This window comes from Gymnoscopelus braueri (assembly GCF_963280865.1).
Source record: "Gymnoscopelus braueri genome assembly, chromosome: 16".
In the NCBI taxonomy this organism is placed as follows: Eukaryota; Metazoa; Chordata; class Actinopteri; order Myctophiformes; family Myctophidae; genus Gymnoscopelus; species Gymnoscopelus braueri.
The window spans coordinates 1,536,468-1,561,823 of record NC_137616.1 but is presented as its reverse complement, the minus strand read 5'-3'; the positions used below and the strand labels follow the sequence as shown (position 1 = coordinate 1,561,823).

Sequence of the window (25,356 nt, the reverse complement as noted above, 5' to 3'; positions counted from 1 at the left end):
CTTGCATTCAAAGCCACCTGCCTTTCTCAGGGTGGAGCTGTTGAGACAATGGTTTGTATCATTTGACAAAAGAACTGTGAAAACAAACTTCATTTCGGCTATATAGACCCCTTAACAGACAACGTCACACTGGTTGCAAGCGTCATACTGGTTGCAAATGAAACCCATTCTATCAGGTCTCGCTAGGACGCGCCTCACTAGCCAACACACACCCCAAAACAACAGGTTGATAATTGATTGCATGAAACAATCACCTGTGCATCCAGTCTCAATGTTAGTAAACAAATAATTGGTCTATATAAAAACTAGACTTACTTTGATGGGGATCTTGGACTGTACTCTGGCCTGTCAATGCACAAATGTATTACACAATCATAACTTGATTTATGCTATATTTGGATAATATGGTCCTATTTGGGGCAGTTTGCTTGTGTGTAAACACAGAAGGTTCTTGTTGCGTTAGTGTGGTGTGTCCTCATTAAGTTTGTGAATATGGTTGGCAGTCAACTTCCTTTTGTAAAATGCTAAATAATCAGTCTCTTACGTTGGTAGGTTGGATTGCGAGTCAAAGCCATGAGCCGCTCTGGGGGTGGACATGGATTCAAAGCCACCTGCCTCTCTCGGGGTGGACCTGTTGAGACAATGGTATGTATCATTTGACAAAAAAAACACAGTGAAAACAACTTAATTTCGGCTATATATATAAAAACTAGACTTACTTTGATTGGGATCTAGGACTGTACTCTGGCCTGTAGATGCACAAATGTATTACAATCATAACTTGATTTATGCTATATTTGGATAATGTGGTCCTATTTGGGGCAGTTTGCCTGTGTGTAAATACAGAAGGCTCTTGTTATGTTAGTGTGGTGTGTCCTCATTAAGTTTGTTGATATGGTTACAAGGCAGTCAACTTCCTTTTGTGAGATGCTAAATAATCAGTCTCTTACGTTGGTAGGTTGGATTGCGAGTCAAACTTCCTTTTGTGAGATGCTAAATAATCAGTCTCTTACGTTGGTAGGTTGGATTGCGAGTCAAAGCCATGAGCCGCTCTGGGGGTGGACATGGATTCAAAGCCACCTGCCTCTCTCGGGGTGGACCTGTTGAGACAATGGTATGTATCATTTGACAAAAAACCCACAGTGTTAACTGCCTTATAATATGGTTATAAGGCAGTTAACTTCCTTTTGTAAAATGTTAAATAAATCACTCTTACGTTGGCAGCTTGGCCGAGTCAAAGCCGTGAGCCAATCTGGGGTCGGACTTGGATTCAAAGCCACCTGCCTCTCTCTTTGTGGACCTGTTGAGACAATGGTTTGTATCATTTGACACATCGTACATCTTCACACATAATGACTTTTATTTTAATCTACATACTGTATGAATAATGTTGTCTTACTTATGTCTGTTTCATCTTGTGTGAATAGGGACTGACTCTGATCAAACACACTTTGATCCGGCTGGTCTTCATGGGGTGGCACTGGACCTGTGCACATATGATTAAGGTGACTATCATTTGAGACAACTCAAAACGTATTAATGCAAGTATTTGGACTTAGAGTTTCTTTGTTGACTCAGGCCTGTCAATGCACATAGAGTATGTGTCACACGATACTGCTATAACTGATCTATATCATAACGTAATTTCTGCTACATATGGATAATGTGGTCTTGGGATGGTTTGCCAAGTGTAAATGGAAGGTTCTCGTGGTGTGTTAATTCAGTACCAGTTTAATGACATTGGAGAGTCATTAACACATTGACTGCCAATCACGTAGATCTACGCGAACCGCTTTAAAGCCGCCACGTGCCAATCGCGTAGATCTACGTGAAGTGAAAAAAAAAAATGTTTCATGTTTTTTTTTTCCAATTTCACCCAAAGACCAAGGAGATATGATTAGTTGAAGATCTAGACTCCTATCCACCTCCTTGTTAACTTAAAACTTAAAAATGCTGTATTTCGGCTCCTGAGTACTTTTTTTTTTCCAATGAAAAACTCTGGCACTGGCTAAAAAAAATTGCAATAATTCTGGCAGTCAAATTAAGGGAAAATATTGTGTTTATGAATGATATATGTGGCTGAAGCTGTGAAATAATGGTTTGTAACATGCAAAATAATAATTATCTTACTTTGGCAGGCTGGAATTTGACTCATCTGACTCTCTCGGGGTGGACCTGTGGATACATGTTTTGTATTAGACACATGGTACAACTTCTTCACACATAACCTTTTATTTGAACCCATTCGGACCTGAGGCCGATTCTAATAACGCCTTCTAAATCCTGACCTAAGTTTTCAGAAAAACTATGTTGCTATATACTTTACATGGCAACAATAACACCACCCCAAAAGGGGTTCCCGTCGGATCAAACACAGTTGTATCTGTCTGGTCTTCATGGGGTGGCTTGGACCTGTGCACATGGGATGCCGTGTTGCCACGTAATTCCACGTACATGAATAATTACACGATATGAATAATGTGGTCTTACTTCGAAGTGTGTGGTGTGTCAATAAGGATGGACTTGGCTCCTCAAACGAATTCGGATCTGTTAACACACAAATGTGTCACACAACAATGCCATAAGAGATTAGTATCATTTGACATAAAAGGCACATTGAAAACAAAACTCCATTTCTGCTACATATGTATAATGCGGTGAATGTGATCTTACTTTGGTAGGGTCCACATTGTGTCAGGTCAAGAAGTGTCCTTGGACCTGTGAACGAGCACATGGTATGTATTATTTCACACAACATGTAATTTCTTCATACATGAGGATTTGTACTTTGGGTTTCTCTGGGCACGTAATTTATTAATCAGGCCATGCAAACAGCCCCGAGGTGAAAAAGGTGACAACATGTTGTTTTCTTTCGGGTCAGGTGTCACACAATTGCCCTATTTGGGTTCAAAAAGGTGACTGTAGCTGAAAAGTGACACTTTTGCATGTCTGAAAATGTAAGTTTTATATTTCTGTGAAATATGAATGTGGTCTTACTACAATGCTATAAGAGATAGTATCATTTGACTTAAAAGGCACATTGAAAACAACTCCAACTCCATTTCTGCTACATCTGTATAATGTGGACTTACATTGATGGGGTTCTATGGATGTACTCTGTCCTGTCAGTGCACAACATATGGCATAGTATTGCTATAACATATCTGCATTTGAAATGACCGTTGCAGTCTGCACAAAATTGACTTTTATGTGAATAATGTGATCTTACTTTGGTAGGGTCCACATTTTGTCTGGTGAAGAGGTGGCCTTGGACCTGTGAACAGGCACATGTTATGTGTCTTTAAAGGGTATGCATCATTTCACACAACATGTTATTTGTTCATACATGAGGATTTGTACTTAGGGTTTCTCTGTGTTGACATTGGCCTGCCAATGCACTGATTGATATCATTTTAAATTCCAATACCTCCAGCACTTAAAATTTGCATTTGTATGCACTGCCAACCACGTTAAGAGAAAAACAAATACAATTGAAATATAAGTTTAAAGTTTTGGAACATTCAGAAAATGTCATTATGTGTCCAGTTATTTTTTAAATCCACAAACCGTTAGACTAAAGTCTCATGCCCTCTATTTGGATAATTGGTCTTACTCTGGTGGGTTAACTAGTCAGAGAAATGGATGTGCAGTCCTCATAAGTAGTCACATGAATAATGTGGTCTTACTTCGATGTGTGTGGTGCGTCAGTAAGGATGGACTTGGCTCCTCAAACAAATTCGGATCTGTTAACACACAAATGTGTCACACAACAATGCCATAAGAGATTAGTATCATTTGACTTAAAAGGCACATTGAAAACAAAACTCCAACTCCATTTCTGCTACATATGTATAATGTGGACTTACGGTGATGGGGTTCTATGGATGTACTCTGTCCTGTCAGTGCACAACATATGGCATAGTATTGCTATAACAGATCTGCATTTGAAATGACCGTTGCAGTCTGCACAAAATTGACTTTTATGTGAATAATGTGATCTTACTTTGGTAGGGTCCACATTGTGTCTGGTGAAGAGGTGGCCTTGGACCTGTGAACAGGCACATGTTATGTGTCTTTAAAGGGTATGCATCATTTCACACAGCATGTTATTTCTTCATACATGAGGATTTGTACTTAGGGTTTCTCTGTGTTGACATTGGCCTGCCAATGCACTGATTTATATCATTTTAAATTCCAATACCTCCATCAAAATTTGCATTTGTCTGCACTGCCAACCACGTTAAGATAAAAACAAATACAATTGAAATAGAAGTTTAAAGTTTTGGAACATACAGAAAATGTCATTATGTGTCCAGTTATTTTTTAAATCCACAAACCGTTAGACTAAAGTCTCATGCCCTCTATTTGGATAATGTGGTCTTACTCTGGTGGGTTAACTAGTCAGAGAAATGGATGTGCAGTCCTCATAAGTAGTCACATTTATAACTGCATCAACATTTTATGAAGGTCATTAATACTTCATTAGGCTGAAGGCTTCATGGCCAAAACATCAGAACAAGATTTCTTTGACTAGTTATGTACAGTGATGGATGTGATTCTGACCATGTCAGTATTATGGTCGGTATGATATTGACATAATACTGACAATGTCGGTATCATGTCAGCATCATGGTCAGTAGTATCATGTCAGTTCATAGTACTTGCTATTTGACCTTACTTTGGTGGGTTGACATGGTCATTGAAACCGCCTGCCTCTGTTGTTGTAAACTTGAATCTGTGAATGGATATAAAAGACATGTTATTAAACAAATTGTTACTCTTGGGGGTTAAAAAGCACAGATTGGTGCAGTCTCTGAAATTGCTGTTAAATGCCATGCAATAATTAATGTTTAAAATTGATGCTTTAATAAAATGTGTAATTGTTTGTTTTTTTACACTAGAGTGAACTTAAACCTACAAGTGCTGGGGATTACAAGAGGCCTTCCCTTCCTGGTCATCTCAGGCCGGAATCTGGGACCTAAGGTGAGGAAAAGAATACTAAATGGCTGCACAAATTTCACTGATATGGCTTGATGGAACAGTTAACAGCAAAATGTTTGCAATAGGTGCAATGCATTTGCCCCTTTTTGACATTCTAGACGTGCAGGTGAATATCTCTGTATGAAGTTTCCTCCACTGAGTCCATTTTCCCCCTTTTTTCCAGGACACTTCTGAAGGCATTATTAGTTTATTATTATTATGAGTTTTGACTGACATAATTATGTCTGGATAACGACTATACTGAAAAGAAGTGTTTCACTACCAAACTGAGAACACTGGCCATCTACTAAACCCATGTCAATTTCCATAAAAGGCCCATGTAATCGCTTGAGGTTAAAATTTAAGTGACATCACGTACCCTTAGAGATGGCATTTGGTTTTGGAAGGGGTGGAGGGGGTGCCAAAGATGGCAAGCGAGGAGTTTTCTTCTTTTTGATGGGCTGCGAGTTCTCCTCATCACTGCCACCATCGGTCTCTTCCATTGCACGCCAACCTGGCTTTCTTCTTGCTCTACAAGAACAATAACATGAAGGTTGGTTCCCTTGAACTATAGAGGTGTTAGAAGATATGTATAGTAGCTGTTTTGTTTGTTACTAGAGAGATGCTGTTCAGTACAAATTTATAACGTACCGAGGTTTTTTTGGACCCTCTTTATCCGAATTTAATTCGGATGTGTCGCAGTCAATGGAATCTTTCCATTTTCTTATGACGTTATCCAGTACAACTGAAAGAAATGACAAAAGATTAACCTTTTTTGTGTTACTTATTACATGTTGATGATTGAGAGCTATTCAGCTGCCATTTTAACACCAAGAGTCAATTCTTAAGATTAATGACGGTGATGTTCCGTTCATCAGTTCTCATAATGAGTTTGTTGATTGAATGTTTTTTGATTGCCTGCATGTTTCTTTTTGTATTTTCAGATTACCTGAACTGTAAAGGACACGTATCACATGTCTTCTCCATCCTCTATCTGGCTGTGGGGTCTCCCTGGTTTTGACGCTTCTGATCAGCTCTTTTCGGCTTTGGTATGGGGGCCACCATGCTGAGTCCCCATCAATCCACTCTTTGGCCACTGGACCAGTTGACCCTTCGTTGACGAACTGTACCAACAGGTACATTGTGTATCTGGAGGGAACCAATTTTAAAAAAACTGTATATCGCCCCCCCCCCCCCCCATCTCGATATGACGACCCCCCCCCCAACCCCACCAACTAAAGGGGCCTTTTAATTGTGTGCAAAAGATGTATGGAGACTAATCTGTCCTCAAAGGGTACCAGAAACACCTTATGATCTATGGCCTCAATTTTGCACATCTCGTGATATCAGAAACATGACCTACCACACTAATGCCAAATGTATCTGACGGCAGTGGGTATTGGAAAAATGGCCCTTGTTTGCCTAACTTCCTAAAAACAATGTATGATTCACCCCTGCAGTAGAGTATGTTGAGGGCTTTTGCAGTAGAGCCCTGAATGGACATGAAACAGTTTGCCCTGTCCAACTTCAATGTGAAGCGCCCCATTTTGACTTCACGATACTGCGTGACCTCTGAACCAGCAAAGGACTGCGGTACAGGACCAGATAGGTGTTGTTTTTTCAATGTGATTTTGGGAGATTTGGCCCTGGATGGCATCTGAGGGGTCTCTGACAAGCGCCTTACAATCTGGCTGACTGGGTGCTGTGGCTTTCTGATCAGTTTCTTCAGCTTCTGTAAAAAGTTTTCAAATCTAAAGGCACTGAAGTCATCCAATACCCCATGCTTCCTGACGTGTACCACGTTATGTACATTGTAGGACATACATTTTTCCCCATACAGCTCCCGAAAATGTTGGACAAATGAAACTAGAAGCGCATTGGCATATTCTAAATACTCCTCTGAGAGTCCTGGGTGTGAAAGAATGTAGATCCCCACAGACAGCAACACAAAATTGTGATAAATCGCCTCATTTAAAATGTCTTTCAAAATGATTGGGCCTGTGTACAACAGAAACTGCCTAAATTCTGTTGATTTCCAGCGTTCCAAGTCTCTGAGTGCTCTTGGCCTTCGAGCAAACTCCAGGGGGACATGACTGCACACCTCAATCAGCCTTTGAGACAACCTTGTAATTTGATGAGAGGACAGCCTACAGTTGAGAGGACCCTTAAGCCACAGCATCAGCAGCCTTCGCATCACCCCAAGGCAAATGAGGTGCATGTAATCCAAGGGGAATCCTGACACCATTCCGAGGGATGTCCTTTGGAGGGGTGAAATTCCAAGATGGTGCTCCTCATTGGTAAACTCGCTGAAGTCCTCATCAGTCCTCAGAGGAGCACCGGTGTCAGGAAATACCACCCTATGGTTGGTGTAAATCCCCTCCTGGCTGCATTTCCCGCAGCCAAAATAGCCAGTGTGGCCTTTGATGCACTTGACAAAGGCACATGCTGGTGCATCGCACACCACTGAAGACAGTTTTAATGTCAGTGCCAGGCCTTCAAACACGAAACCGGTCTCTAAATTAAGTACTTCATCGACGAAGTCCTCAAAGTAGTCCTCGAGAGATGTCGGCTTTGTGGATCCACCAAACAGTCCCAAAACCACAGGCTCACAGGTAAAGTTCTGAACATGTCCAAGAATGGGCCACAACTGAGTTCTCGAGCTCTTGAACAGTGGTAAGCCATCAATGTTTATTTGCAGGTTTACACACATGTTTTGCTCTAACTTTTCTTTGTTTACCTGCAGTATCCCTTGAATTGCATTCAACACCCAAAAGTTGTGGTATTGTCCACCTGCTTTGTCGACAACGGACACAGAGCGCACAGTACGTAACAATGTCCTGGCATCTTTAGGAAGAGATGGGTGATGCACTGAAAATAACTTTAACAAAGCATTTAAAGCACTATGTGGAACGCTGTGCTCTGCTGCCCAAGTTGCTAAGCTGCTTAGCAACGGTTCAAAATCCTCTTCATCAGAGGTCCCAGAATCATCCGATTCTTCGGGAAATGTCTCATAGGCATCAACAAAGTCGTCTATGCTCAGCTCATCTGGCACTTCTACACAATCCATGTAATGATCACTAGTGTCCTCAGAACAATCCACCAGTGGATCAGTGGTGGCACTGATCTCTTCCACCAGTGAACTGATGGCACTGCTTTCCTCCACTGACTGAGTGATGGCTGTCTCCTGTTTGCCTAACTTCCTAAAAACAATGTATGATTCACCCCTGCAGTAGAGTATGTTGAGGGCTTTTGCAGTAGAGCCCTGAATGGACATGAAACAGTTTGCCCTGTCCAACTTCAATGTGAAGCGCCCCATTTTGACTTCACGATACTGCGTGACCTCTGAACCAGCAAAGGACTGCGGTACAGGACCAGATAGGTGTTGTTTTTTCAATGTGATTTTGGGAGATTTGGCCCTGGATGGCATCTGAGGGGTCTCTGACAAGCGCCTTACAATCTGGCTGACTGGGTGCTGTGGCTTTCTGATCAGTTTCTTCAGCTTCTGTAAAAAGTTTTCAAATCTAAAGGCACTGAAGTCATCCAATACCCCATGCTTCCTGACGTCCTCTGCCAGGTGTACCACGTTATGTACATTGTAGGACATACATCTTTCCCCATACAGCTCCCGAAAATGTTGGACAAATGAAACTAGAAGCGCATTGGCATATTCTAAATACTCCTCTGAGAGTCCTGGGTGTGAAAGAATGTAGATCCCCACAGACAGCAACAAAAAATTGTGATAAATCGCCTCATTTAAAATGTCTTTCAAAATGATTGGGCCTGTGTACAACAGAAACTGCCTAAATTCTGTTGATTTCCAGCGTTCCAAGTCTCTGAGTGCTCTTGGCCTTCGAGCAAACTCCAGGGGGACATGACTGCACACCTCAATCAGCCTTTGAGACAACCTTGTAATTTGATGAGAGGACAGCCTACAGTTGAGAGGACCCTTAAGCCACAGCATCAGCAGCCTTCGCATCACCCCAAGGCAAATGAGGTGCATGTAATCCAAGGGGAATCCTGACACCATTCCGAGGGATGTCCTTTGGAGGGGTGAAATTCCAAGATGGTGCTCCTCATTGGTAAACTCACTGAAGTCCTCATCAGTCCTCAGAGGAGCACCGGTGTCAGGAAATACCACCCTATGGTCGGTGTAAATCCCCTCCTGGCTGCATTTCCCGCAGCCAAAATAGCCAGTGTGGCCTTTGATGCACTTGACAAAGGCACATGCTGGTGCATCGCACACCACTGAAGACAGTTTTAATGTCAGTGCCAGGCCTTCAAACACGAAACCGGTCTCTAAATTAAGTACTTCATCGACGAAGTCCTCAAAGTAGTCCTCGAGAGATGTCGGCTTTGTGGATCCACCAAACAGTCCCAAAACCACAGGCTCACAGGTAAAGTTCTGAACATGTCCAAGAATGGGCCACAACTGAGTTCTCGAGCTCTTGAACAGTGGTAAGCCATCAATGTTTATTTGCAGGTTTACACACATGTTTTGCTCTAACTTTTCTTTGTTTACCTGCAGTATCCCTTGAATTGCATTCAACACCCAAAAGTTGTGGTATTGTCCACCTGCTTTGTCGACAACGGACACAGAGCGCACAGTACGTAACAATGTCCTGGCATCTTTAGGAAGAGATGGGTGATGCACTGAAAATAACTTTAACAAAGCATTTAAAGCACTATGTGGAACGCTGTGCTCTGCTGCCCAAGTTGCTAAGCTGCTTAGCAACGGTTCAAAATCCTCTTCATCAGAGGTCCCAGAATCATCCGATTCTTCGGGAAATGTCTCATAGGCATCAACAAAGTCGTCTATGCTCAGCTCATCTGGCACTTCTACACAATCCATGTAATGATCACTAGTGTCCTCAGAACAATCCACCAGTGGATCAGTGGTGGCACTGATCTCTTCCACCAGTGAACTGATGGCACTGCTTTCCTCCACTGACTGAGTGATGGCTGTCTCCTCTAAGCTATGAGTGATGGCAGTTCTCTCCTCTGTCATTGAGTGAGTGATGGCGTTTCTCTCTAAACTAATTAACTCCAAATGTCTATCAACAATTGGCTTGGATTTGCGCTTCAGGGTCCAATAGGATGGTCCGGTAGGGATATTGCAATTGTATGCCATACTAATGGAAACAGTTAAACAGAAATACACAGCTGATAACTTCTTCTTAAAGAAACTGCTAGGATTTTATGCTATAGTCTTATGTAAGGAAGACCTAACACTGAATTGAACATAACTACTCACCTGATGGGTTCAACTGCAAATGGATGACCTAAAAATAACAGAAGATGGAATTAGGTGGGCTTTTTCATTATTATGCATCGTTTATTTTCTTTTATCAACATGCATTACAAATGGAATGTATTTTTTCTTACTCTTAATGGTAAATAATATACTGAGCAGATTTCAATGAATATGCATGTAACAAAGTAAAATGAAAACATTTTTAATCAACATATATACATATAATATTAAATGGTGTGCGTATATAGTGTCACTGGATGACACTCTGCGGATTGATTATTACAGTGTCTCAAACTCTAAACTATAAGTATTTGTATGGATAAATACAAATACTTATAGTTTAGTGTGGATAATAATATGTGCAAAGCTTGTCCTATGTGTTCCATCATATGAACTGCAGTTTGCTTCCCTTCCCAATACGTTCCTTGCTCCAGTTTGCCTCTAGATGGCGCTTGCCTGAAATAGTTCCCTAAATAGGTTTACAGGAAACGTCCCAATACCTAACTTCCTGTTGACGATCTTAGTGCGCAGTGGCTCTGCTGTGAGACGTAGTCTAACATAACTTTGTCATGGTGAGTTAACTTAAGGCTATATCAAATAGAATGAACAGAATTTGATTGATTGTGTCTATTGTGTTTGCAGTAGCATCGGAGCCTAGCCGACACATGACGACAAATGAAGCCGTTTTTTGGAGAAGATGGTGAAAATGCAGACTGGACGATGGGATTATTCTTTCAGTTCTTTGGTCATTTGCAAAATGAAATCGTGGACAATTTCGGAGGAATAATCCATCTGGATATAGTGGATCTCATTACAGACCTCAACCTCAGTGAAACTGGTGTTCTGGACAAATCGTCAAACTCTTCACTGGTTCAACATTACCATCTTGAGTGAGTAATTTGATTTCTGAAGTAACCAATAGTATGAAACAGTTTTTACTTTGGCTAAAAGAAATGCCACATTATTTATCATGCATACCTATCGCGTACATGTATGCGACATAATGGTTATAATATAGCTATTCAGTTTAACCCCTGTACATAATCTAATGATGGAAAATAATTTATTTCGTGCTGGTCAAGGCCCTTTTACTGTTAGTCATAGCTAAACATGGCCAATATTAGCCTAGCATGCTTCCCAACACTGTTCGCTCGCGACCGCCATTATGCCAGCCAAATTCGTAGAATGTCATATTGACATAACGTTGTCATCTTGAAATAAAAAATGTTTTGTGTTCATAGGCTATATAATAAAATATTGTCGATAGAACATTTAATTGGCTAGGCTGTCATTAAACTCGTAGCTCAACATGGCTAATATTAGCCTAGCATGCTTCCCAAGAAGGTTCGCTCGCGAGTCGCGAGCTCCATTATGCCAAATTCGTAGAATGTCATATTGACATAACGTTGTCATCTTGAAATAAACATGTTTTTATGTTGGTCACATACAATAAAATATTGACGATAGAATTTTTTTTGGCTAGGCTGTCATTAAACTTCTAGCTCAACATGGCTAATATTAGCCTAGCATGCTTCCCAACAGGAGTCGCTCGCGAGCTTCATTATGGCAAATTCGTAGAATGTCATATTGCCATAATGTTGTCATCTTGAAATAAACATTTTATTATGGTCATAAAATATAATATTGACGATACAACATTTAATTGGCTAAGTTCTTATTAAACTAGTAAAACGGTAATGAATTCCCGTCTTAGCTACCCAAGAGATGCGTTGCAGTTTTACTTACCAAAAACACGAATAGACCTAAAGAAAACAAACACTTCTTCAACCGAATATTTGCAAATGCAATAAAAACATTTAATAACGCATAAACATTCAGTAATACGTGGAATTAATTGTTTATATAATGGGTAAACAGGTGTCGTCTCAGAGGCTTGGAGAGTGATGAAAAGTTTAAAGGGCTTCACAGCTGGACTGATTTTCGCGCCTAAGGAAGCTTTTCTATTTTTTTCCCCCTTTGCTGTTAACCCATAGAGGTATAGTGTTAACCCCACATAAGCTCAATGAAGAATACAGAATCAACATTATTGTCACACAGGTGTAAAGTGGGTTAAATTAGTATTTGTGAACAGTCTTTTTTTACACATCACTTTTCTTTTATTTACACATCTTGGACACCTTATTCATTTACACATCTTATTCAGATATAATGGTTTATGTTTTTAAAATAATAAATGGTATATTTTTCTGTTTTAAAACAGACAGACAGGCAGCAGTTTTCTTACTTTACCACAGCAGACTGGGAATCTGCTAATAATCATAATATTAACCCAGACTGTATTGTACATGTTATATTTGCTATTTATCTTGCTATTCATCTTTTTATGGTGCATTTATATACATTCTTTAATTGCGGATGGGACACAATTATCCAAGGATCTAGGGTATCCTTGCTGCTCCAGATAAAGCAGGAATAAGGCAAAAGAACAAGCTAGCCTCAGTAAGTGTTGAAACACTGTCAATTTAAAACTGGCTGCCTGCAACCAAATGGACCCTTACCATTTGTACACTCTGATAGTGAACGGGGAAAACTGTTGCGCCCTTCTTTGTCCTTTGTTCATGGTTGACTGCAGGTGCGGTGGTCTCAAAAACTGGCAGAAAAAGACTCGCTCGCTGCATAAATATTAATAAACTCCTTAGACAGAGACTTAAGAAAATAGAATTTCTTTCTTTTTACTTGCTCATAAAGTGCTCTGTGCTTATAGTGAGGGGAAAAAAGGAAACGTTTCAGTCCTGGGACCTTTGTCAGTGCTATATGGGTGAAACACAGATAATCAAACTGGTTTTATAGAGCTCTAGATCAGATCAGCTCAGGTGCTGAGGATCACTACTCAAGGTCATTACCATGGCAATGGTGGGGCGTGGACAGATCATTGCAGACAACAAACCAAGGGTTACATAGTGTTAAATTTGACATCATGAAGATCATTGTACAGACCATTACACATATAGCCATGTTAGCATTTCTTAACTTGTTCGATCACAATGAATGACAGATCTCCAAAGAAAAATGTAAAACTACATTTTGCTGAAAAAAGTCTGTCACTCTTCCTGACTATCTCTCTTTCTCTCACTCTTATTTATAGTTTACAGGCCAGTGCTACTGTAGTCCAGGCTAAACGGTGTAATGAGTGAACAGTTCCACTGGGGAGATCCACGGGTTATGTGTGAAGGTAATTCATCATAAATGAGTGAAAATGAAAGGCTATATGAATAACAGCCTTTTATTCTTATAACTCACATTTCAAGCCCTTGTTTTCAAGCCCCTATCTATTCGTTTCAAGTTTTTAAAATGTTACATTATTGAGAATTACCTCAACCTGACAGTGTCTGCTAAATGACTAAACGACATACAGTATTGTAATTGAACTATTAGTAATGATTTTGTAGCTTAGGTTCTCATACTGTAGCACATCAACATATGTAAAAAAAAAATTGTGTTAAACAATTGTTGAACCAGGCACTTCTCATCTCATTCTCATTATTGTTTAGTATTTTTCTCACTTAACTCTTCTGCCCTCGTCACTCCTCATATTATTGCCTTCTCCGCCCACCCCCCTTCCCCTCCAGACCTCAGCTGCCACCATCTGGGTTTGGAGACGGCCCAGTGCGACCATGCGACGGGGGCCTGTGAGTGCCGGGAGGGTGCGGCACGCCGACGCTGCAACAAGTGTGCGCGCGGCCACAAGCTTCCCCAAGTGCGTCCCCTGCCACCTCTGCTTCAAGCTGTGGGATGAAGCATCCGGGACAAGATTGGCGAGAGGCCGCCGGGCGATTTGACTGGCATCGGCAACGTGCGCCTCCACTAGCTGGAGAGGAAGCTGAGGCAGGTCCAGGATCTTCTGGCTGCCAGAGGAGACAGCGACCCGATACACCAGCTGATCGGACAGAGCCTCGATGACCTCAGGTGATATACTGTAACAGGACTATAATCACATGAATGGGATTATATAAACGTATGTAACTATCAATCATTTAGCTGGGGACCCCCTCAAGGACCCCTGGGAAACACTGCTGTAGGCGAAACTGCCAAACACCTGGGGAAATGACAACAATACATCTTTCAAATAAAAGAAAAATTAAAAACTACATTTTGCTGAGAAAGGTCTCTGTCACTCTTTCTAACTGTCTACACAGTATGTCTCTCTCACTATTCTCTATTCTCATCTACTTTACAGGGCCAGTGCTGTAGTCCAGGCTTTGGGGGTAAACGGTGTAATGAGTGAATGGTTCCACTGGGGAGATCCACGGGTGCGGTATGAAGGTAATTAATCTAAAACGTGTGTGTTAAAAGGCTGTATGAATAACAGCCTTTTATTTCAGTCATTCAAAAAAAAAACATAACAAGATGACTTTTGCCGGAAAAGGTATGGGCTGAAGCCGAAGCTTATTTTGCCCACCTTATTTCTTGAATGAAAGCATGGCAGAAGTAATTAATTGTCTCCGCCAGGCCGAAGGCATGGTGGAGAGTATGTTTTACCCTCCGTCTGTCCGTCCGTGTGTGTGTGTGTGTGTGTGTGTCCGTCCGTCTGTGAACACCTAATCTCCGGCACCATTGGCTAAGCTTCGCAGGACGTACTGTCTATTACAACTTCCTGACCTGGCGGAGACCTGTGCTCCGAGGAGCACATTTTCTAGTTGATTATATTCTCATTTGCCTATATCATTGCTGTCGGGCAGAAACCTTGTTGTGTTGTGAGCTTGTAGATCTGTTATTTTTGCTAATTATGTTTTTTGAAAATAACGTGAAAGTGGTTAAGTCTGTCTGTGGGTTTTATACATTTTGAACCAATGAAAAGTATTAAGATGTTGTGACTAAATAATTAAACTGGATCCTTTGGGACATAGGTTATTTTTTCCATTTCCTGAAAAGTAACCTTTATGGACTTCAATCAATCCAGTGATTTGTCTCAGATGTCACACTACATGCCTCTCACCCTCCTGTATGTGTGCATGTATGTATGCATGTTTGTGCGTTAATACCTGGCTGCCTCAAATATGTACAGTACTTGTGTAGTCGTAGTCTCTGAGAAGTTACCAGTCTTTCTTCATGGAACTTCTGGGAGGTGAAAAACTATAGACATAGGCAGGCACCAGTTGTCTGCCACCCCAACAATTCACTGCACATACTACTTGTAAATGGATGTAACTAATACAACCTGTTGTTTGCCCTTTATGTCCAAGCACCTGTTGGAGTTAGTCCTGGCCGGGGTCCCTTGGAGCCTTTGTGTGGTGTACAGTACTTGGATAACTCCTCACCTGCGTAGCATCTCGAGTAAATTAGGTTTGTCAACATTTACTTAAAGCAAATGTTGTTGTTGGCATTGTGGCTGGGCAATCGCCTCACATCATGTGTGCACAATTATTTATATGTAAGGTTAAAATGTAATTTAAATGGCATTTCATTTAGACAGATGCTAGGTTCATTGTTTACCTGGTATCCTATAATTTCAATGTACATATTTTTGGTAGTATATTGTCTAGACTGATGCTAGGTTCTTGTTTACCTGTGATCCGAGTTTACTGAGGCACTACATGGTCTCTCTGCATTTGATGTGTTTACCTTGTCTGGGGAACATAGGGATGACCCCATAAGAGCGTATGCTAAATTGTATAACACAGAACAGTCCAAATGCATCACTTTACTAATCTGACAATGCACTATTTCATTTGTCCTTCTACAGTGGAACGTTTGAGTAATTATACTGTGGCTTAAGCATCCTCCTAACTGTAGGCTGTTCCCTTATATCACCAGGTTGTCTCAAAGGCTCATTGAAGTGTCCCCCTGGAGTCACCATCTTTGCGAAGACTGCTGATGCTGTGGCGTAAGGGTCCTCTTAACTGTAGTGCAGGCTGGACTCTCATGATATCACCAAGTTCTCACCAAGGCCAACAGTGGACAATTGGACAATTTCTTTGCTTTCAAATTTGTAAGGTTCAAGGTTTCTTTATTTTTTACTTATTTGTGTACAGGTCTATTAGAGGAAAAATATTTAGTTATGGTTCCTCACATTGTATACAACATTGTTAATAAACAGGCTATATACGTAAAATAAAGGATTAAATATGGAATATGCAGACCACTTTTCATATACTGAACAACCATATTGTCCGTCTGGGGTTCTCAAAGTGGGGTCTGGGAACCTCCAGTGGTCCCTGACAAATTTAACATGGCATCAAAATCAGTTTAACCACTTTGACCCGATGAACAGATTCATTCGTTTATTTTAAAGTTGTCAGTGCAAAATGTGTAACTTAATTCACAATACTTTTTCTGTCATATTTCAACAAAGACAAACATTTACAGAAGCTTTGAACAAAACCATAGACTTTATTGTGCATATTTGTAGTGACATTTGTATTGCTCACAGAGCATGAAGTAAAACGGTTACAAAAAGTGCAGTGTCACAACAGTTCAGTGTTCAAGTTACACCAGGTCCAACCAAACGGAACATGCAAGAGTGAGGGCACATCTTCCAAAAAGGCTAGTTCATCATTGGGCAATAAAAAGCCAACATCTTTTGGCCTTCAGGGCATATACTGTATAAAGGAAGCACCACATACACATAGGTACCATCAGCCCAATATCCCTCCGCTATGGAAAAGGAACGCCCTGCCATCATCCACAGTATGACGCATAGACACAAGTTCCACTAGAGGTTAACAGCCATTTCAATCGACAGAAGCTATACAAGAAACCTTAAAAAATAAATACACAATCAAAAAGGTACATACTCAAATAAGGTACACATATTCAAATTGATTACAGTATACAAACAATGTAGGAATAAAGCACCATTCCCACTGGGCACGATAACTACAAATAAAGTAACACCATTGGTCGTTCACCATTTGGGTCTGTGTGAACACTGCCATCCACTTGACTTTTTAAACTATACTTTTATAGTTATTTTCTAGTGCTCAGTGGGAATGGCCCTTAAGACAAGAACTAGTAAATCTATATATAAAAAGAGACTATATTTTAGATACACCTGCTCTCCTGATTAAGTATCCTCTTCCTATTCTCTCCTGTTTGTCAAGGGGACATGGTCTAATCCTATGGCTGTAAAGATGACTGACTTACCACTATGAACTTCATTGAAATGTTTCATTGCATAATCTGTGTTTTTGGTTTTACCTGCATATCTATGATCTGCTCATGTCTTTTGGTACGTCCTCCATAAAGCAGTACAAAGGGAACAAGAGAGAATAGAAATGACTGGTATTATCAGGCATGCAAAACAGCCCGAGATGAAAAAGGTGACATGATTTTTTTTCTGGTCAGGTGTCACACAATTGCCCTATTTGGATTCAAAACGGCTATTGTAGCTGAAAAGCTTCAAGTTTGCTTGTCTGTATTATGCAGTTTGTGTCACAGGGTGAAAAAGAACCTTAAGAGTTCACCACTGCATCACAACTTACGATGGCCACATTTGAAAGTGCCATTAGGCACATTGGGTAGCAACATCTGTTGTTCCAGTCCAGTATGTACCAATCTGTCTGAGGACACCTCCTGTAAGGTGTCATCACAATTAATAAGGTGCCAATTCAATAATTTAATATTCCGTATAACACATGCCTCTTTGATGAATCTCTTTGAATGAAAATGTGGGGGAAAAACACTTAGTTGTTTTGAGTACAGTATTCTTATGTACTGTATGTTCTTTCTAGAAATAGAAATATGTTACTAAAAAGTTAATTGTGTTCCTACTATAGTCCAAAGAGAGCTTCAAACATTGGCGTTTGCATTAAGGTAGCTGTGAAATAACAATAGTTTATCTACAGTGCCATCTTTTTTGAAAGACTCTTCCCATTTCCCCATAATAAACCAGCATATGATGGCCTGAAACAAGCTCCCATTGCACAGCACTCAGGTCAGCAAGGAAATCTGTGGGAGGGTCATGAATGAGGATGTTTATCCAAAAAGTGTCTTGAGTGCAGATAAACCTTGTTTGCTCAATATTAGTATACAAGGCTTCAACATCTATAGTAACCATTAGGGCCAATGATATTGTGTCCTTAGATTTTTGAGAGCAGGGAGAGAGAGCAGTAATGGTTTAATGTAGAAATTGACATATAGGGAAATACTCTGTAAGGGTCTCATTGTCCGAAGTAATGGGTCGTGTTTATAATAAATTAATGCCTTACTGTGCACAATGCATCACATCGTGATGCGTTGTGAGCTTCTAGATTTGCTATTTTTGAACAAGTCGAGTGTGTCTGCGGGTTTTACAAATATTTAACTAAAGAAAAGTATTATTCTTGGTGCCTGGGCCAGATATTGGACATTCTGACATACAAGGTTTCCGCCTGACACCGATGATAAAGCTGTCCAAGAAGACTGCTTCATTCTGTTGTTTCTGTAGTCCCCACCACTACTTCGACTTGAAGACTGTTTGAAATGATCGACCACGGCTTCTGCAATGGAAACATGATGAAAACATAAAAAGCATTAACTTTAAGACAGAGAAGCAATTATAGAGGTTGTGTAGTACAGACAAGGTCAATTTTATTTTACTGTCTGTATGTCTTGTCAATCGTATGTGTACATCTTTGCACTGCCAATGACTTCCTGTTAATTTCAGGGTCCATTTCAAGGTCCTGGTGCTCATAATAGAGCTCTGCATGGTAAGGCCCCAGAATACTTAACTGAACTGCTCGCACGTTATGTGCCCTAAGATCTGCTGAACAAGATCTGTTAGAAGTTCCCCATACTACACTAAAAACAAAAGGTGACAAAGCCTTCAGCTTGTAGGTCCCAAACTTTGGAATTCTCTTCTACAGGTCTTTCTTTTTAATCTCACTGTATGTAAAGCACTTTGTGAGTTCTCTCTGTGAGAAGTCCTATATAAATAAAATGTGATGCCATAAATAACATTACTAATTTTACAAGTTCACAATTGTCTGTTCTCTACCACACAGAAAATGGAATTACACGTCTTACTTAAACCTTCACCAGTCTAATCACAGCAACACTTAAATCAAAATGTACCTTGTTGTAGAGTCCTCAGTCTTAGCTGGACAAGAGTGCGGCTAGGATTCACTGTTGGGAGCAAAAGACAAGGAAATTACACGTCTTCCTTACATCATCATTCTTGTTTTATCACTGCCGAAAATAGACTATCAACATGCTCACAACGCATTGCAACTCACTACATTGTAAGCTTGTAGATCGGCTATTTTCACAGAATTTTCATCTATTATGTGGGTTTGGTTTGACGTATACTTATAGCTGCAGTGAAGATTCACCTCTAACATGTCTATCTTAACATGGGCTTAAAGGTAGGGTAAGTGATGTACTTTGGTTAATATAAGTGTTAAATAGCTCTATATTCTGATAGTACTCATTGCTTTAGTGTTTGTTCAGTAAAAGGAGTCTCCCATGTCTCATCAGCTCTTTATTAAACAGATCATGCATTTTCAGTGCTCTCTCCTGATTGCCTTAAATTTTGTCACCTACCTGAAAATGTACTGTATTCTGTTAACTAAAGAGCTGGAGAGACCCCTGTGACCGAACAAACGCTCTGTAGCAATGAATCAGAATATAGTACTTTAACCTTTTAACAAAAAACTAAAAAAATACCAAAAAATGTCACTTACCCTACCTTTATACCAGGTATTGAGGTGTGGAGAGCTGTTGTGTCAACACTGTTGTGTATTCTTGACAAATACCTGTCAGGTGAAAGCATGGCAACAAAGGTGGTCAAAGGAGTAAACCAGAGAACCAGATTTATGGGCAGAGTTTCCTCTTTTGTCAACACTCAGGCCCTCAGGACCCTCTCAGGGGCCCTGATTCAGCCCCTTTTTGACTATGCTAGCTCCTCTTGGTACTCCAACACCTCAGTGTCACTGCAGACTAAGCTTCAAACCTCCCAAAACAAACTGATCCGACTACTTCTCGGACTGGGGCCCATGACCCACCTCTCTCCCACTCACTTTGCCAGCCTAGGCTGGCTCAGGGTGGAAGACAGGGTTAAACAACTAAAAATGGGTCTGGTCTTCAAAATTGTAAATGCAGATTTGCCCGATATGCCCCCTATACCCGCATATCTGTATAAATACCTCGAAAAAGTTAGTGACACCCACAGCCACGAAACTAGAGGGAGCGTAAACAACAATCTGGTACCACCCACCCATAAAACAAACATGGGCAAATTCTCCTTCTATAGCACAGCCACCAAGGAATGGAATAGTCTAACCCCATCCCTCAAAAAATGCAGTTCGCTGGGCTCATTCAAAACAGCCCTAAAAACCCATCTTTCTGGAGGCCGAAAGAGGAGCTAGTACCAGTTTCCCTGTAGGCAGACGACCCCCCCCCTCCTCTTTTTGTACATATTTTGTATTTCCTCATGCTTTTTTTTTTGTATATAATTTTTATTTTTCCATGCTTCCCCCCCCCCTTTTTTTTGTACATATATATTTTTAAATGCTTTTTTTGTACATAGTGGTATTTTTTTCTGTATTATCTGTATTTTCATGTTGATTATTGAACTGTTTGGTTGCTATATGTCTATGAAATTAACTCAAGGACCTCAACGGAAACAAGTCCGCAAGGACTTTTTTGGCCGGACCTTTTAGACAAAAGCATTATAAATGTAACTGTGTTGTTTTACATTCTTTTGCCTAATAAAAATTTCAATCAATCAATCAATCAATCAATCAATCAATCAATCAATCAATCAAACCATATTCTTTGTGGCTGGCATGTCACCTGGGAAGGATAATGATTCCAAATGTAGAATAGATAGTCTTCAGAATTAGCTACAACGAGGACACCATTGAATAACAAAGATCCAAATTGAAAACACACATTTATATAGGTTTTGGGATACAAGTCTCAATTGGTGAGACTGAGCAGCTTAAAAAGACGATGGGAAAATAAAAATGGAACGTTTGACAATACATAAACAGTTCACATTTTGGTGTGGCAATGTAAGTACTTGCGTTCACTGGTGAAGTAGGAGCTGTCAGGGGTGCTGAAAGACAAACTGTCAAGACTATACAAATACAGATACATTACTATACAAATGTCATCAAGTACTATTATGAAGATACAGAGTCACTTCCCAGACACTGGGCTCCCTCATGTCCTTTGTTCACCTGATTTCCGTGATCTTGTCTGGTCATGTGTCTCGCTCGTAGTTCAGAGATCACAAAATCAGTACCGTCACAGCCATCAGACACCTATTCCAGCAGTGCATCCAAAAATCTGTAAGGCCCTGTAACACCCAATGACAGATAATAAATTAAGTTAGGGTAAGTGATATTTTTGGGTGAAAACAAAGTTTTTTGTTAAAAGGTTAAAGCACTACATGCTGATAGTAATCATTACTATAGAGTGTTTGTTCAGTAACAGGAGTCTCCATGTCTCTCCAGCTCTTTCATAAACATAAAATAAATGTTCAGGTAGGTGACACAATTTCAGCCAATCAGGAAAGAGTACCTATTTATCAGCTACATTTTTATAGTGTTCCAGTTCCAATTTTGTCTGCTGATTTCTTTGTGTCATCACTTCCAAGTTCAATTGTTTAATCTGAATTCTGTCTGAGTTTTTTGTCCTGATTGGATAAAATTGGTATCCTGACCTGAAAATGCATTTTCTGTTTAGTAAAGAGCTGGAAAGACATGGAGACTCCTGTTACTGAACAAACACTCCATAGCAGTGAGTACTATTTTAACCAAAGAAAATCACTTACCCTACCTTTAATAAACATCAGTTTCTTTATTTAAACACACACACACACACACACACACACACACACACACACACACACACACACACACACACACACACACACACACACACACACACACACACACACACACACACACATTATTACACAAGTAATCAAAATCTAATTTTAATAATTAGGTAGGCTAGCCTGTTTACAACTAAACCAACTCTCCTTAAAAACACAACTAATTATTAACACTTTCTCATGTGTACAAGTGCAGTGTCATTTTGAACCAATATCTTACAACCTGAAATATAAAACCACATTGGACATATCAAATAAATTATGAAGTTTAGAAACTATCCTGACCTTTTGTGATCTTGTACATTACAAACCTGTATTAAACGGATGAAATGAAGAGACGGTATCACTCATGTTGTTGTCACTGTTGTTGTTGTTGTTGTTGTTGATGATGATGATGATGATCAGCTGAGAGCTTGCACATCCTCTGGCCAAGACCTCCGAAGTATAATGCCGTCTTGTGGGGCACTGCCCCTTGTGGCGTGGCAGACTGTCAGAGTACACAAATCCATCCGCCTTGAACGCGATGTAGCAATGTAGAGCCGATGTAGCGGCGACGCAGGGGAAAGAGGTCGCGCTGCCGCTCCCCAAGCAACACTCACGCTACACAAAGAAATGAACGCGATCCATTGAAGATGTAACTATCAAAAGCCGACGTCGCAGCGACGCTGGGTGCTGTCTGGGCAGTTGCTCCAACGAACTGCAGAGGCCAATGAGGTACCTAGGTTTCTATATCTATGGACTGGGTTATGACCAAGAGGAAAATAGCAAGAGTCACATTCTCCGGTTTACTTCCCGTTTTTGCGTGACGTAGGTGGACACCTTTTAAGGAGACAGGAAGCAAGTTGGAGTCTATTGATTCCAATGGAAGAGTGAACGTGAACACAGCTTCTGAACCATTCTTTAGCTCCATGGTCACTGAACTAAATATTGGACCCGATCGTCACAAGACACAAAATATGCACGATTTTCAAACTAAAATGGCTTTTTTTTGTGACACAAATTAGGAGAAAATCAACTTTGTTATCGACTTTTCTCTATCCCAGCAACACACTCTCGCGAGATTTGGGAAGATATCTGAAGGGTCCATCTCGGTCCATCTGCAGTCTGACGGACGAGACATAGAGGGCTCTGTCCCTTATATTATATTGTATTATTATATTAGATTTTAACTCTATGCTCTGATTCTATATGTGAATGTAGTAGGCCTACGTGAAATCATTATGGACATTTCAAAAATTAAATACATTTTTTGTTCCAATGCTCAATAATATAATTTTCCATAAACTGTCTTGGTTGATGGGGTATGATTTGGGAATCATGACATTTTGCTAAACATAACATTCATGCTAAACACATTATAGTCTATAGTGGTAAAATATATACCTTATAAATAAAAGGACCTGTTACAATGTTGAGCAGAAACAGGAGCACATCTAGCATAATAAGACTGAATAAAAGTGTTTGTTGGTTTCTTAAAAGCATCTTTTCCAATAACAGTTTACTTTCAAACATGTAAAGCATTTATTTTCTTTAATGAAGAAAATACACAAATACACATCCATATGACGTTGTCAGCCAGAGAGAGGGGAGGGGGAGGGTGGTGGGATGGTCGGGGGAGAAGCAAACCACGCCTACTTAGGAGACCATTTGTAGGATTTGTGTACTACTTCGCCTCTAGTGGCTCCAATGGAGAATGTGTATCTTCCTTTATTAACAATCTTTGGTTATGATACGCACTTAGTAGGCCTATTTCTGGGGCAACATGTTTCACACATGAGCATTACACGGTCAAGGAACTGTTGCCATAATGCCTTTCGCCACCTGGTGGAGGAGGTGTGTAACTGTCACTGAAAAAAGAAAGAAAGAAAGAAAGAAAGAAAAACAGACAGTAAAACATTTAGGCTAAAAGGCCAACACAAAAAAAGTCCACTCCTGGGGACTTGTTTCCATTGTGGTCTTATGTATTCAAGTCATCCACAGAGCATAGAATATTCGGGAACACATTAATACATGTCATCAACAAATAATACAAACAGCTATATTTAGAGAGGAGAAAAAGGAAAAAAGGTGGCAGCGTATGAGCCCATTTCAATGGGAAATAATATATAACTCCTAAGATAGATAGATAGATAGATAGAATTCGGAGATTGTGGAATAGTTGTCTGGCTACGCGAGACTACTTGAGTACAGTCCATAATGCTGTTCTGTATCACCCCCCCCCCTCTCTCTCTCTCTCTCACACCTCTCACAAGGTCATTTTGCAGAGATCATTGTGAAAGCTACAGAAAATGGCCTTCTGTGTTTTAAAAAATAAAAAAGTCAGGGCACGAAGGCCAAATGCCAGGGCAGCACGGCTATCAAATAAAACAATGATTTTAAGTCCACGGATATAACTTATTTAGCTTAAAATGCAAAAAATATGCTGAATGAATAAATGTTCACCATGGCAAACAACTTCCCAAATATGCACTATGATAATTTAACAATCCAAACAACACACACGTCAACACAAAGTGAACAGCTACACAAACCCAGCAGCTTGTCAGCACTTTACTGCACGATTATCACATGTATATCAATGAACATAATAATGATTGCATTGCATATTAATGAATATAATAATAATGTGAACAGACACTGGTGCTTATATTGCTCTACTAATAATAACATATGAGCTGGAGGGTATAATACAAGATAATAAAATGTTTTAATTTCATCACGATGAATCGAAAATAAGACCCATACACAAGGTATACAAACCATTATACCGAATTGGTTAAAAGTTGTCCCACAATGAAAAACACACTTTAAAAAACAATTTAGTATTCAGACTTTACTGTGTACTAATATCATATTATGGTCTAATTAATCACAATACATTAATTGAGATAATACAAAATTAAATATATAAAAAAGCATATTTTATATTTTACTTCCTATTGGAAGGTGGATGTCCTAACCTCTAACCCCTACATTTAAATTCATGAAAATAGTACTTAAAAGATTGTTGTCACTTTTGTCACGGTGATAATGGCCCCATTCAATAGGATGATAACGTGAAGATCGGCTGTCAGACCAGAGTTTGACCGTTTGGTGGAAAAAGTACTCAAATGTTTTACCTAAGTAAAAGTATCAATACTGCAATGTAGAAATACTCTGTTACAAGCAAAAGTCCAGTAATCAAAATTTACATGAGTAAAAGTACAAAAGTATTGGTATCAAAATATAGGCTACTTAAAGTACCAAAAGTAAAAATACTCATTATGTAGAATGTCCCATTTCACAAGGTATCATATGTATAAAATGTATTAACATCTTTTGAAACAGATCTATAGCAACTTGTGAG

The 25,356-nt window shown here is 39.9% G+C and overlaps 1 long non-coding RNA gene across 1 annotated transcript; it reads left to right on the top strand.

Moving 5' to 3' along the window:
- The first annotated feature begins 14,005 nt into the window (after positions 1-14,005).
- On the top strand, positions 14,006-15,535 carry LOC308103456. The gene is made up of 3 exons (XR_013934744.1): positions 14,006-14,158; positions 14,430-14,515; positions 15,436-15,535. It is a non-coding gene; the product is annotated as an uncharacterized lncRNA (long non-coding RNA).
- Positions 15,536-25,356: the final 9,821 nt, after the last annotated feature.